This window comes from Oncorhynchus mykiss, chromosome 17 (genome assembly GCF_057628025.1).
Source record: "Oncorhynchus mykiss isolate SJ-2025 chromosome 17, ASM5762802v1, whole genome shotgun sequence".
Lineage (NCBI taxonomy): Eukaryota > Metazoa > Chordata > Actinopteri > Salmoniformes > Salmonidae > Oncorhynchus > Oncorhynchus mykiss.
The window spans coordinates 31,133,921-31,146,921 of record NC_143038.1 but is presented as its reverse complement, the minus strand read 5'-3'; the positions used below and the strand labels follow the sequence as shown (position 1 = coordinate 31,146,921).

Sequence of the window (13,001 nt, the reverse complement as noted above, 5' to 3'; positions counted from 1 at the left end):
GGTGATGTCACCATGGAAAGACAAAACTCAATCTCAGCAAAACAGCCTGAGATTTCAGGTGGTCTTTTCAAACAGCTCTTAGACTGAAAGGTCATTATCATCATTTGACTGCACTGGGCCTTTAACCATTTTGGTCAGATCCCCTCTGGGGGGGAACAAAGGCTATGTATACATTGAGGACTTCACACACTGAACTGGTTGTGTTTTGATTTGCCTTCATCTGAGATGTTTGCATTTCAACACGATACTGTAATTGTTCCCCCTGAGGTTGAGATGAGAGGTGGTGATAATGAGATCGTGTGATATGTAAGAGATTTGTCATTATTCAGGGTTTCAGCGCATAAAGGAGATGAACCTATTGAGATTCCAAATTGACTTGCAGTTGCAGCCCTTCTGGTTTTTGAAAGGGTTCAAGGACTCTTTTACCTTTCCCTTTTTTTCTATCACTGCCCAAGGGGAGGTCACAGTTTTCCAAAGTGATTCTAATGTTCAAACCCCTCAATCTCAGGTCTGAAGGTGTAAATACTCAAACAAAGGAGGCCACTGATAGATCATCATAGCTTAGTCTTACTATGTCAGTGGGAAAATTATATAAAACAGCTGGCATACTGAGAAAGCATACTGAAGCAACGGTAACACATGGGAAGGAATGAACACTATAATACGCTTGCTTACACTCTGGAAAAAACATGACACAAAACACAATGAATGAATGAATGCCCATGGACCTTTGTTTTTGGTACAGTGTTGGGGTGTAGACCATCCGATGTGATAAAACTAATCTGCTTTTGCAATGTTACAAATGATCAAAGCTCTCTAGATTTCTCATTTGGTTAATGCACCTTTGTTTCATTAATCCTCTTGTGCAGAAAATGTTCCTTTTTCCAAGATCTTGAGCTGTAAAAGAACCACAATCATAGATATTGCTACTTTATAAGCAATCAGAAGCATTCATGTACAAATACCAGGCTTGGTTTGTATCTGCTGACACATTATGCCATTTAGCCCTCACTTGTGCACACCCCCATACACACAGGTCTATGTGCTACATTTTCATTGGAACAGGTGAAGATGATGGCTTTTCCTCATCTCGTGCCATACGCCATGGACACATTAGACCTGGGCCCGGTTTCCAAATAGCGATGGAACTTGGGCTTTTAACAATGCATCTTTCCTACAATGGCTGAAGATGTAACATGTGTTTCCTAAAACACCACCCAGAGAGAACGGTTTCTAAAGCTGTGTTAACCAGTGGAAGTTTGAAGTGACTCTCATCCTATTTATTTGCATATCCAAATTGAATCTGTTCTTTTTCGTGCATTCTGAACAGCCAAAAAGCACATGGAATCTGATATTTCAAGACACATTTCAAAACCCCTTGGTAGGTGGTTTGAAGTCAGATATTTAAATATGATTCCTGCCCAGTTAGCACAGTGGATTTGGGCCGATTGAGGCTGAGAGTCGGGGCACTCAGCTGAGAGTCAGACTCGGCCGACGTCATGTTGCCCGAGTCTGGGCCGCCTTCGGCAGTATTACTTATGGCTAGGATGTGGGGGGGGATTGAGCTCAGGCCAATTCCGGTTTGAGTTATCCGGCCCAAATGTATTACCTGGGGCTCAGGCCGATTCCGTTGAGAGTTATCTGGCCCAAATGTATTATTTACAGCTCGGGCCGATTGGGGCTACTCTCTGGCAGATGATTACACAGGCTGATTTATTTATTTATTTCCCCCCCATATTTTCTTCATTCTTTCTGTGATCAAAAAATACAATTAACATTTAAATGAAATTCTTTGAGTCCTGTGTAGTATTTTAGTATTTTGATACTTTCTGCAAAGCAATTGATAAGCATTAAAAACCTTGTGGATGGAACTTCCCGAGTTGCGCCTAGCGGTCTAAGACACTGCATCGCAGTGCAAACTGTGTTTCTACAGATGCTGGTTCGCGACCGGGAGACACATGAGGCGACGCACAATTGGCCAAGCGTCGTCTGAGTTAGGGGAGGGTTTGGCCGGCCGGGATGTCCTCCCATCGAGCTGTAGCGACTCCTGTGACAGGCTAGGCGCATGCACACTGACACGGTCACACGGTATGGTGTTTCCTCTTGAGACAATTTTTTTTTTTTTGTGGATGGGTATAATTTGAATGTATAAAATGTATAATAGTCATATTTAAAATTACTAAATCAGTTAATTTTGTATACATTTATTTAAATTTGTGTCAGGTCGCTTCTGGGTGGATTCTGGTAAGATGCTGGCAAAGTTGGTTGAATTCTGGTAGACGGAAACGGACCAATTCTGGGCAGTCATTCATTTTGATTCCTGGCCGAGTCCGACACCCGATTCCGGGCCGATTCAATCAGTTGGCCGTTTATGGGCCGATTCCTCATTGCTAGCTGGGTGGCCATGTGACCTATTTATTTCCCCACAAGTGGTTTTTAGACTGGTTTGGCATATCTTGTTGCTTGCTAGCTACTTTGTTGACCGTTTGACAAGAACATGTGGTAGCTAACTAGCTTGTTACTGTACTTGTTTACCGACAAATTAGTGAATGTGCTAAAAAGCTAAATAGCTACCTAGCTAGCTAGTTGACTGCTGTGGCTAGCCAAAAATGACTTGTTTTGGAAGTTGGATCATCCTATCCTTTGAGGCCTTAAAAGTCTTCTTACACTATGATTTTGAACATTCTAAGAATCTGGGAAACATCCATGGCAGGCATTGTTGTCAGCTTGCTACATAACTTCTGTACTATGACAACAAACATAGCCATGTCAGCAAATGACTACTGTCTGAACACACACACATCTGATTTGGTCACTTGAAACTTGCTGTTTGGACAGTCAGTAATCATAAATGGATTTGAAAAACAAAACTGTTTTGAGCATTAAGGTCTGCAGTGTAATCAAGGCTTAAGTGTGTCGTTGGAGCATGTGTCTATGCTGTTCGGAGCTAAAGAAAGTGAGTGCTGCTCTCAGATCAGCTTTCTCCATTCAAATCTTTCCTTAATATTATCATTATTTCACACCCTTACAAAAAAATATAGCAGTTTTGAAACTGCAGTAAATGTGCAGTAACTGCGGTCGACTGTGGTATTTTGAATGCAGTAATTGCAGGATAACTCCTGTAACTGCAGTCACACTGCAAAATTCATGCAGCTAAGAAAACAGTGTTATTTTGGACGCAGTATTTGAAGCATACTGAAGTTATACTCAAATCAAATCAAATCAAATTTTATTTGTCACATACACATGGTTAGCAGATGTTAATGCGAGTGTAGCGAAATGCTTGTGCTTCTAGTTCCGACAATGCAGTAATAACAAGTAATCTAACTAACAATTCCAAAACTACTGTCTTGTACACAGTGTAAGGGGATAAAGAATATGTACATAAGGATATATGAATGAGTGATGGTACAGAGCAGCATAGGCAAGATACAGTAGATGGTATCGGGTACAGTATGTACAAATGAGATGAGTATGTAAACAAAGTGGCATAGTATAGTATAAAGTGGCTAGTGATACATGTATTACATAAGGATACCGTCGATGATATAGAGTACAGTATATACGTATGCGTATGAGATGAATAATGTAGGGTAAGTAACATTTATATAAGGTAGCATTGTTTAAAGTGGCTAGTGATATATTTACATCATTTCCCATCAATTCCCATTATTAAAGTGGCTGGAGTTGAGTCAGTGTCAGTGTGTTGGCAGCAGCCACTCAGTGTTAGTGGTGGCTGTTTAACAGTCTGATGGCCTTGAGATAGAAGCTGTTTTTCAGTCTCTCGGTCCCAGCTTTGATGCACCTGTACTGACCTCGCCTTCTGGATGATAGCGGGGTGAACAGGCAGTGGCTCGGGTGGTTGATGTCCTTGATGATCTTTATGGCCTTCCTGTGACATCGGGTGGTGTAGGTGTCCTGGAGGGCAGGTAGTTTGCCCCCGGTGATGCGTTGTGCAGACCTCACTACCCTCTGGAGAGCCTTACGGTTGAGGGCGGTGCAGTTGCCATACCAGGCGGTGATACAGCCCGCCAGGATGCTCTCGATTGTGCATCTGTAGAAGTTTGTGAGTGCTTTTGGTGACAAGCCAAATTTCTTCAGCCTCCTGAGGTTGAAGAGGCGCTGCTGCGCCTTCTTCACGATGCGGTCTGTGTGAGTGGACCAATTCAGTTTGTCTGTGATGTGTATGCCGAGGAACTTAAAACTTGCTACCCTCTCCACTACTGTTCCATCGATGTGGATAGGGGGGTGTTCCCTCTGCTGTTTCCTGAAGTCCACAATCATCTCCTTAGTTTTGTTGACGTTGAGTGTGAGGTTGTTTTCCTGACACCACACTCCGAGGGCCCTCACCTCCTCCCTGTAGGCCGTCTCATCGTTGTTGGTAATCAAGCCTACCACTGTTGTGTCGTCCGCAAACTTGATGATTGAGTTGGAGGCGTGCGTGGCCACGCAGTCGTGGGTGAACAGGGAGTACAGGAGAGGGCTCAGAACGCAACCTTGTGGGGCCCCAGTGTTAAGGATCAGCGGGGAGGAGATGTTGTTGCCTACCCTCACCACCTGGGGGCGGCCCGTCAGGAAGTCCAGTACCCAGTTGCACAGGGCGGGGTCGAGACCCAGGGTCTCGAGCTTGATGACGAGCTTGGAGGGTACTATGGTGTTGAATGCCGAGCTGTAGTCGATGAACAGCATTCTCACATAGGTATTCCTCTTGTCCAGATGGGTTAGGGCAGTGTGCAGTGTGGTTGAGATTGCATCGTCTGTGGACCTATTTGGGCGGTAAGCAAATTGGAGTGGGTCTAGGGTGTCAGGTAGGGTGGAGGTGATATGGTCCTTGACTAGTCTCTCAAAGCACTTCATGATGACGGATGTGAGTGCTACGGGGCGGTAGTCATTTAGCTCAGTTACCTTAGCTTTCTTGGGAACAGGAACAATGGTGGCCCTCTTGAAGCATGTGGGAACAGCAGACTGGTATAGGGATTGATTGAATATGTCCGTAAACACACCGGCCAGCTGGTCTGCGCATGCTCTGAGGGCGCGGCTGGGGATGCCATCTGGGCCTGCAGCCTTGCGAGGGTTAACACGTTTAAATGTCTTACTCACCTCGGCTGCAGTGAAGGAGAGACCGCATGTTTTCGTTGCAGGCCGTGTCAGTGGCACTGTATTGTCCTCAAAGCGGGCAAAAAAGTTATTTAGTCTGCCTGGGAGCAAGACATCCTGGTCCGTGACTGGGCTGGGTTTCTTCCTGTAGTCCGTGATTGACTGTAGACCCTGCCACATGCCTCTTGTGTCTGAGCCGTTGAATTGAGATTCTACTTTGTCTCTGTACTGGCGCTTAGCTTGTTTGATAGCCTTGCGGAGGGAATAGCTGCACTGTTTGTATTCGGTCATGTTACCAGACACCTTGCCCTGATTAAAAGCAGTGGTTCGCGCTTTCAGTTTCACATACTGCACTCTAACTACAGTTATACTACAGTGTACTGCAGTAATACAGCACTCGAACTGCAATCTTTTTTCATTAGGGCAATACTCACAACGGATCAGCTTCTAGAGATATACAGTGCGTTCGGGAAGTATTCAGACCCCTTGACTTTTTCCATTAAAAAAATTCCTCATCAATCTACACAATCTACACAAAGAGACTTTTATCTCCCTCACCAACTTCAAACATCTGCTATCTGAGCAGCTAACCGATCGCTGCAGCTGTACATAGTCTATCGGTAAATAGCCCACCCATTTTTACCTACCTCATCCCCATACTGTTTTTATTTATTTTATTTTCTGCTCTTTTGCACACCAATATCTCTACCTGTACATGACCATCTGATCATTTATCACTCCAGTGTTAATCTGCAAAATTGTAATTATTCGCCTACCTCCTCATGCCTTTTGCACACAATGTATATAGACTCTCCTTTTTTCTACTGTATTATTGACTTGTTAATTGTTTACTCCATGTGTAACTCTGTGTTGTCTGTTCACACTGCTATGCTTTATCTTGGCCAGGTCGCAGTTGCAAATGAGAACTTGTTCTCAACTAGCCTACCTGGTTAAATAAAGGTGAAATAAAAAAAAATAAAAAAAAATAATGCCCCATAATGACAAATCAAAAACAGGTTTTTCAACATTTTTGCAAAATAATATACACATATAAACAGAAATACCTTATTTACGTAAGTATTCAGACCCTTTGCTATGCAGATCTGCAGAGAAGAATGGGAGAAACTACAGGTGTGCCGAGCTTGTAGTGTCATATCCAAGAAGACTCGAGGCTGGAATCACTGCCAAAGGTGCTTCTACAAAGTACTGAGTAAAGGGTCTGAATACTTATTAAATATAATATTTTTGTTTTTTATATATATAAATTAGCAAAAATATATTAAAACCTGTTTTTGCTTTGTCATAATGGGGTATTGTGTGTAGATTGAGGGAGAAAAAACAATTTAGTACATTTTAGAATAAGGCTGTGTGGGGGGAAAAGACAAGGGGTCTGAATACTTTCCGAATGCACTATATTACCACCTACGGGCTGCAAATATTGAGGGAGTTTATTCTAATGCTTAGCTTACCAAATAAAAATGCACTAAATCACAGACACATCATAAAATTACAGAAAGTAGACTACATGTAGCAAAATAGAACTCAATTGATTGAACATGAAATGTTTCAATATGATTGAAAACACCTATAGTCCACTGTTTATATTTCAATGCAATCATCTCGGTTTTCATTTGAAGAATCTTTTAACATGTCGCTTGTTCGTATCAATTGCAAAGACATTGGCAACTTCGTATTTGTTGTCTTTTGTTCTAAAGTTATTGGTGATCACAGAGAGAAGGATCAACCATGTGATTCTACATCATTGCGCACATGTTAGACCACACATCATGAAATATATTGAGACAAATTACAGAAAGTAGCCTTTATCAAAATAGAACTCAATTGATTGAACATGAAATGTATTTCAATATGATTGAAAACACCTATAGCCTGCTGTTTATAATTGAATGCAATCATCTGTTTTCATTTGAAGAATCTTGGCTGTGTCATTTTAGGCGGAAATTGAAAAAAAGGGTCCCATCCTTAACTGTGCTATTTTGTTAGTTTTTTCACATTATTTGTAACTTATTTTGTACATAATGTTGCTGCTACAGTCTTGTATGTCCGAAAAGAGCTACTGGACATCAGAACAGCGATTACTCACCTTGAACTGGACAAATAATTTTTCTTTAACGAGTCGGACAAGAGGGATTTTACTCCAGACACCGAGAAGGCCCTCATCCCCGTCATTTGCAGGAAAAAGAGACACAGGTATCGCGGAAGGAGGTCGGGGAGCCTTGTGAGGATATGGCGGCGAGTGTCCTTTACCATTGGTACTATTGGCCAACATACAACCGTTGGATAATGAAGTGGACGAATTACAAGCATGTACAGTGCCTTGCGAAAGTATTCGGCCCCCTTGAACTTTGCGACCTTTTGCCACATTTCAGGCTTCAAACATAAAGATATAAAACTGTATTTTTTTGTGAAGAATCAACAACAAGTGGGACACAATCATGAAGTGGAACGACATTTATTGGATATTTCAAACTTTTTTAACAAATCAAAAACTGAAAAATTGGGCGTGCAAAATTATCCTGGACAAAAGGAACACCTATATGAGAATGCTATTCATTGACTACAGCTCAGCATTCAACACCATAGTGCCCTCAAAGCTCATCACTAAGCTAAGGACCCTGGGACTAAACACCTCCATCTGCAACTGGATCCTGGACTTCCTGACGGGCCTCCCCAGGTGGTAAGGGTAGATAACAACACATCCGCCACGCTGATCTTCATCACGGGGGCCCTTCAGGGGTGCGTGCTCAGTCCCCTCCTGTACTCCCTATTAAACTCATGACTGCATGGCCAGGCACGACTCCAACACCATCATTACGTTTGCCAATGACACAACAGTGGTAGGCCTGATCACCGATAACGACGAGACAGCCTATATGTAGGAGGTCAGAGACCTGGCCGTGTGGTGCCAGGACAACAACCTCTCCCTCAACGTGATCAAGACAAAGGAGATTATTGTGGACAACAGGAAAAAGAGGACCTAGCATTCTCCTCGACGGGGCTGTAGTGGAGCAGGTTGAGAGCTTCAAGTTCCTTGGTGTCCATATCATCCAACAAACTAACATGGTCCAAGCACACCAAGACAGTCGTGAAGAGGGCATGACAAAACTTATTCCCCCTCAGGAGACTGAAAAGATTTGGCACCTCTGTTTGTTGGAGACAGGTATATAATGGAGGTGGCAGACAGAAAAAGGCAGCCTTGCTCGCCCTGTTGTGACGAGGTTTGCTAGCTGGCACTAATGGCTACTGCCGTCAACACAGTTGTCAACCCTACCATCGAGAGTCCATTTTTACATTTATGCTAAGGGATTTTTGCACTAGCAAAAGTAATTGAACACTGCAACAAACATACTAAAGCAGTTATTTGACTTATTATAAGGCTGTATAGACAGGCCTCAATGTTTTGACCAGGATCATTAATCTCCCATTAAGGCCAGGTGGCAGAGAGGCCTTTAACTTAAAAGAGCTGCTGCCATTTATTGGCTTCATTAGTAGAAGGTCCACAGTAATAAAGAGATTTTAAGAGGCAATGAGCAAAATACAAATGTTTCTGTTAGACAATCATCAGTGTTAGACAATCATCATCTGCAACACAAAGTTAAAAAAGAGTTCGACAGTTGGTGAATTTGGAGACTTTGCAGTTGATGGCAAGTTTAACAATATATAAGAAAACATAGTTCACATGTACAAAATGCTTTGTCTCCTATTAAAATACTTTGAATATGAATGGGTGGATGAGGAACTCATCAGAATGGATGAGAAACCGAATGTGTGCTGGTAAAATATATGCAGACATGGTATCAAATGCTGTGCAAGATGTAATAGCTATTATAACCAGTATTACCCAAAGGATTCAACATTTCATTGTAGCGCCATGTGTGTTGTCTATGCAGCGTGTTATTGACAACATTGTGATGGATTCTTTCTCTCCGCTTCACATCATCTCGTGCAATTAAACTGATCCATTGTGATGTTATTCAATGGCAGCTGGTCTCTTGGATTTCATTAGAAAGTTCCTGCATGACTTCTCTTCTGCTGTCAGTATGGATAGGTGGTTCCATTGTCTGCTAGCATCAGACCATCCATAGCCACAAAGCACACCTGATTGCACTTGATCAGTTATTGATGTGTCACTCTCATACGTGTCTGTCAGAACAAAAAGGGATTTGAGGAGATAGACAGCTTTTGGGCTCCCTCGTTTATAATGCATCACTTCTAATCTGTTTATTGGATTAGTGGCAATGGACTGGGGATTGAGAGAAATGGCCTATTCGTAATATAAATGCCAGCTGCTGGGTACAGGTTGTTGAAGCATTTGACAGCTCAACCTGACCTTAAAAATGAGTAGGCCATCCACAATGCTAGGTTACATACTTTGTTTATTAGTTGAGATAGCTACTTTTTACAACATGAAAGGTGGTGTTCAGGTTAGTGTTTCTTGGCTTTTGGCCTTGGGGAAATTAGACTTTAATCAAAGCTGACTGTTTTGGCCTTCAGGAAAAGACCTGTGTCAAAAGCTTGAATCCCCCTTGGCTAGGGTTCAAATATATTAGTGTGAAGGCAGGACTAGCATTATGGGCGGGACTTAGGGGGCTTGGCCCGCACTACCGTACCTCCTTGTCTGTTTAAAATATACAAATTTGTATACTTTTTTGGACCGAGATGCTCGCCGACAGAAAGACAAATCAATCTCAGATAAAGCATCAGAGCGAGCGAAACAGTGCCCCTCTGTCTCTGTATGTGTAGCCAGTAGTGTAATTTACTTAAGTACTTATGTAGTTTTGTGGGGTATCTAAGTTTTACTATTTTATATAAACACATTTTTACACATTTTACTTTTACTCCACTACATTCCTAAATAAAATAATGTGCTTTTTTTTCATATTTTCCTTGAAACCCAAAAGTTTTGGTACATTTCGGATGCATAGCATGGCAGGAAAATGGTCCAATTCACACAGTTATCAAGAGAACATCCCTGGTCATCCCTACTGCCTCTGATTTGGCAGATTCACGAAACACAAATGCTTAGTTTGTAAATGATGTCTGACTGTTGAAGTGTGCCCCTGGCTATCCGTAAATAAAAAAAAACAAGAAAATCGTGCCGTCTGGTTTGCTTAATCTAAGGAGTAATTTTTGTGTTAATCTTTTGTGTTAATATTGTCTGGCCAAAAATAGTATGGCATGTCATGGGCTACATATAGTAAGACAGTGGGGCACTATTTTGCTCGCTTTTTTTAAGTTATTTGTTTGACAATCCGGTGAAAACATGATTGGTTGTGTTCATGCCTCATTAAAAGGTAATGCATGTTTACAGGTATATTACAAAAAAAAATGTGTGTTCTGGTGCCGGCCCAGTGTGGAGGTTAAATCAATTATTGTACAATTGTCCTTTTATCATTACAATGGGTAACATAGGTGAGCAGTACCACACAATCGGCAAAAAGTATATATTTGTATTTGTTTGTGTTTCATAAGTTACATTAAACAATGTATGGGTCAAATCCTGGATGATGATTGGTAAAAACCACATTCCAGCCGGTGTCTATTCCATAAGTTAAAGCTATGACGTTGAAATGCCTATTTACTCTGTTCCATCTCACTCCGCAATTCACTGTCTCATCAGCCCAGCCAGATACTGTAACAAGCATCTAGACATTATCTCCCATTTCTTTTAGACTAGAAAGGGGTTTTTAATAGCGGAGATCTGTATGAAACTTGCTGTCTGTCTCCGACATTTGCACCATTGTTTCAATATTGAAATGAGATCTCCAGCTGCTCCATACAGTAGTGAACATATAGTGGTCTGGAGTCTGGACGAGACAGACAGGCAAACAGTTTTTCTCAGCCAGTAGAAATCATGAATCGGCATCATTTTTATGGAAAAATATACAAAGAAATGTCTATAGAAAACAGGTCAAACTAAACTAAATGCAGCTAGTTTGCAGTCTTTCCAACGTCAATTTGAAGTTGTGTTAGCTTTGTTGCTGACTAGCGCCTCAGAACAACAGTGTCCTAACAAGAGAGAGCACATTTTCTATGCCATCATTAGCTGTATGTATCGAATGTATCGAAATAAATGTCACTAAAAAAAACAAACAGATAAAACAAATGTAAATTCAGCTACTTTGTTGTTATTCTGGCTGCACTGTTTGACGTGACCGTAAGTTAGCCGTAGTTGGCTAGCTAGCAAGCAAGGGATACGAATGTTGCCAGCCAGTATGGCAATAGAACATTTAGAACGAACTGGGTCGTGTCCATAGAACCAAAACAAAAAGACTTAACGACTGGGTCGTGTCTCTGGTAACTGAACCGATATAACTAATGACCAGCCGGCTTGGGTAGCAACCCTAGATTTGTATCAGGATTGTATCTCGTGGAAGGATAAAATAGTAATAACATTTGTAATGAAAATATGTCCGTCATTATTTGAATATGTTGGTAACCCGTTGTATAAAAGTGATAATGCCCTCGAAGCGGGTGTTTGGAGGATATATTGGAACGGTTTGCTGGCTCTCGACTTCGTCTCAGGTCTAACAACACCCGTGCCAATATATCCTCCAAACACCAGCTTCGACTTTTTCCACATTTTGTTACGTTGCAGCCTTATTCTGAAATTGATTCAATAAACAAAACAAATCCTCAGCAATCTATACACAATACTCCATAAGGATCATCCTTGAGATGTTTCTACAACTTGATTGGAGTTTGCCTGTGGTAAATTCAATTGATTGGACATGATTTGGAAAGGCGCACACCTGTCTATATAAGGTCCCACAGTTGACAAAGCAAAAACAAAGCCATGAGGTCGAAGGAATTATCTGTAGAGCTCCAAGACAGGATTGTGTCGAGGCACAGATCTGGAGAAGGGTACCAAAAAAATTCTGCAGCATTGAAGGTCCCCAAGAACACAGTGGCCTCCATTATTCTTAAATGGAAGAAGTTTTGAACCACGAAGACTCTTCCTAGTCCTTGGCGCTTCTATTTTTTGCCATCGCGGGCCAGAATCATATTACAGGATTATACATCATGTGTATGACTGTGTTGACATATGTGTCTACTGTAAATCAGCCCAGATATGCTATTTTTTTAACATGCACCGAAATAAACCACATCCATGTTCTCCTTTTGGCAGGTATTTTCATTATTAAACATGCAATGAACTACACGGAGTGAAAAGTCCACTGTGCATTCAGCATCATGGACAGAACTCTTGTTATTAACGGGTATGCACAAAAACACCAGAAAGAGAGAGAGCTCAACATTACATTTAAATTACTCAATCAGTGTGAGGAGTGAAGTCTCTAATGGGCATTGACTAGAGCAGTGAAGTCAGGTATAGTTTCTGACGTCGCTATGCGCAGGATTTCTGAGAAGTGAGAGTCAGTAAGAGACGATCTGTGCCTTGACTTGTTATATTTCATCACTGAAAATATCTGTTGGCATACAGTTGAAGTCAGAGGTTTACATACACTTAGGTTGTAGTCATTAAAACTTGTTTTTCAACCACTCCACAAATTTCTTGTCAACAAACTATAGTTTTGGCAAGTCAGTTAGGACATCTACTTTGTGCATGACACAAGTCATTTTTCCAACAATTATCCGCGTTATCCACATTGAAGGTGAAAGGAGAGGAAACCAGCAGCATGTCATTTTCCAACACTTTGAAATCCTCAAAATGAAGAGAAAACTCACCGTTCAAGCACGCAGCAGCGATGTATACTTATCCCGCTGGTCATCTGATAGGGAACAGACTAGTAGTGTCAGAAGGTAGGTGAGATTGTTAGCTTCTTACTTGACAGGTCAGGAGAGGTAATTTTCCCTTGAAGGCTTTAACAAGGCTGTACATCTGATGTGCAAAAAGCCCTTCCCTTGTAGTTTGGAATTCA

The 13,001-nt window shown here is 41.6% G+C and overlaps 1 protein-coding gene across 2 annotated transcripts in view; it reads left to right on the top strand.

Moving 5' to 3' along the window:
• Window positions 1-13,001, top strand: part of slc2a9l2 (solute carrier family 2 member 9, like 2) — a 237,020-nt gene that overhangs the window by 177,575 nt on the left and 46,444 nt on the right. The window lies entirely within an intron of this gene.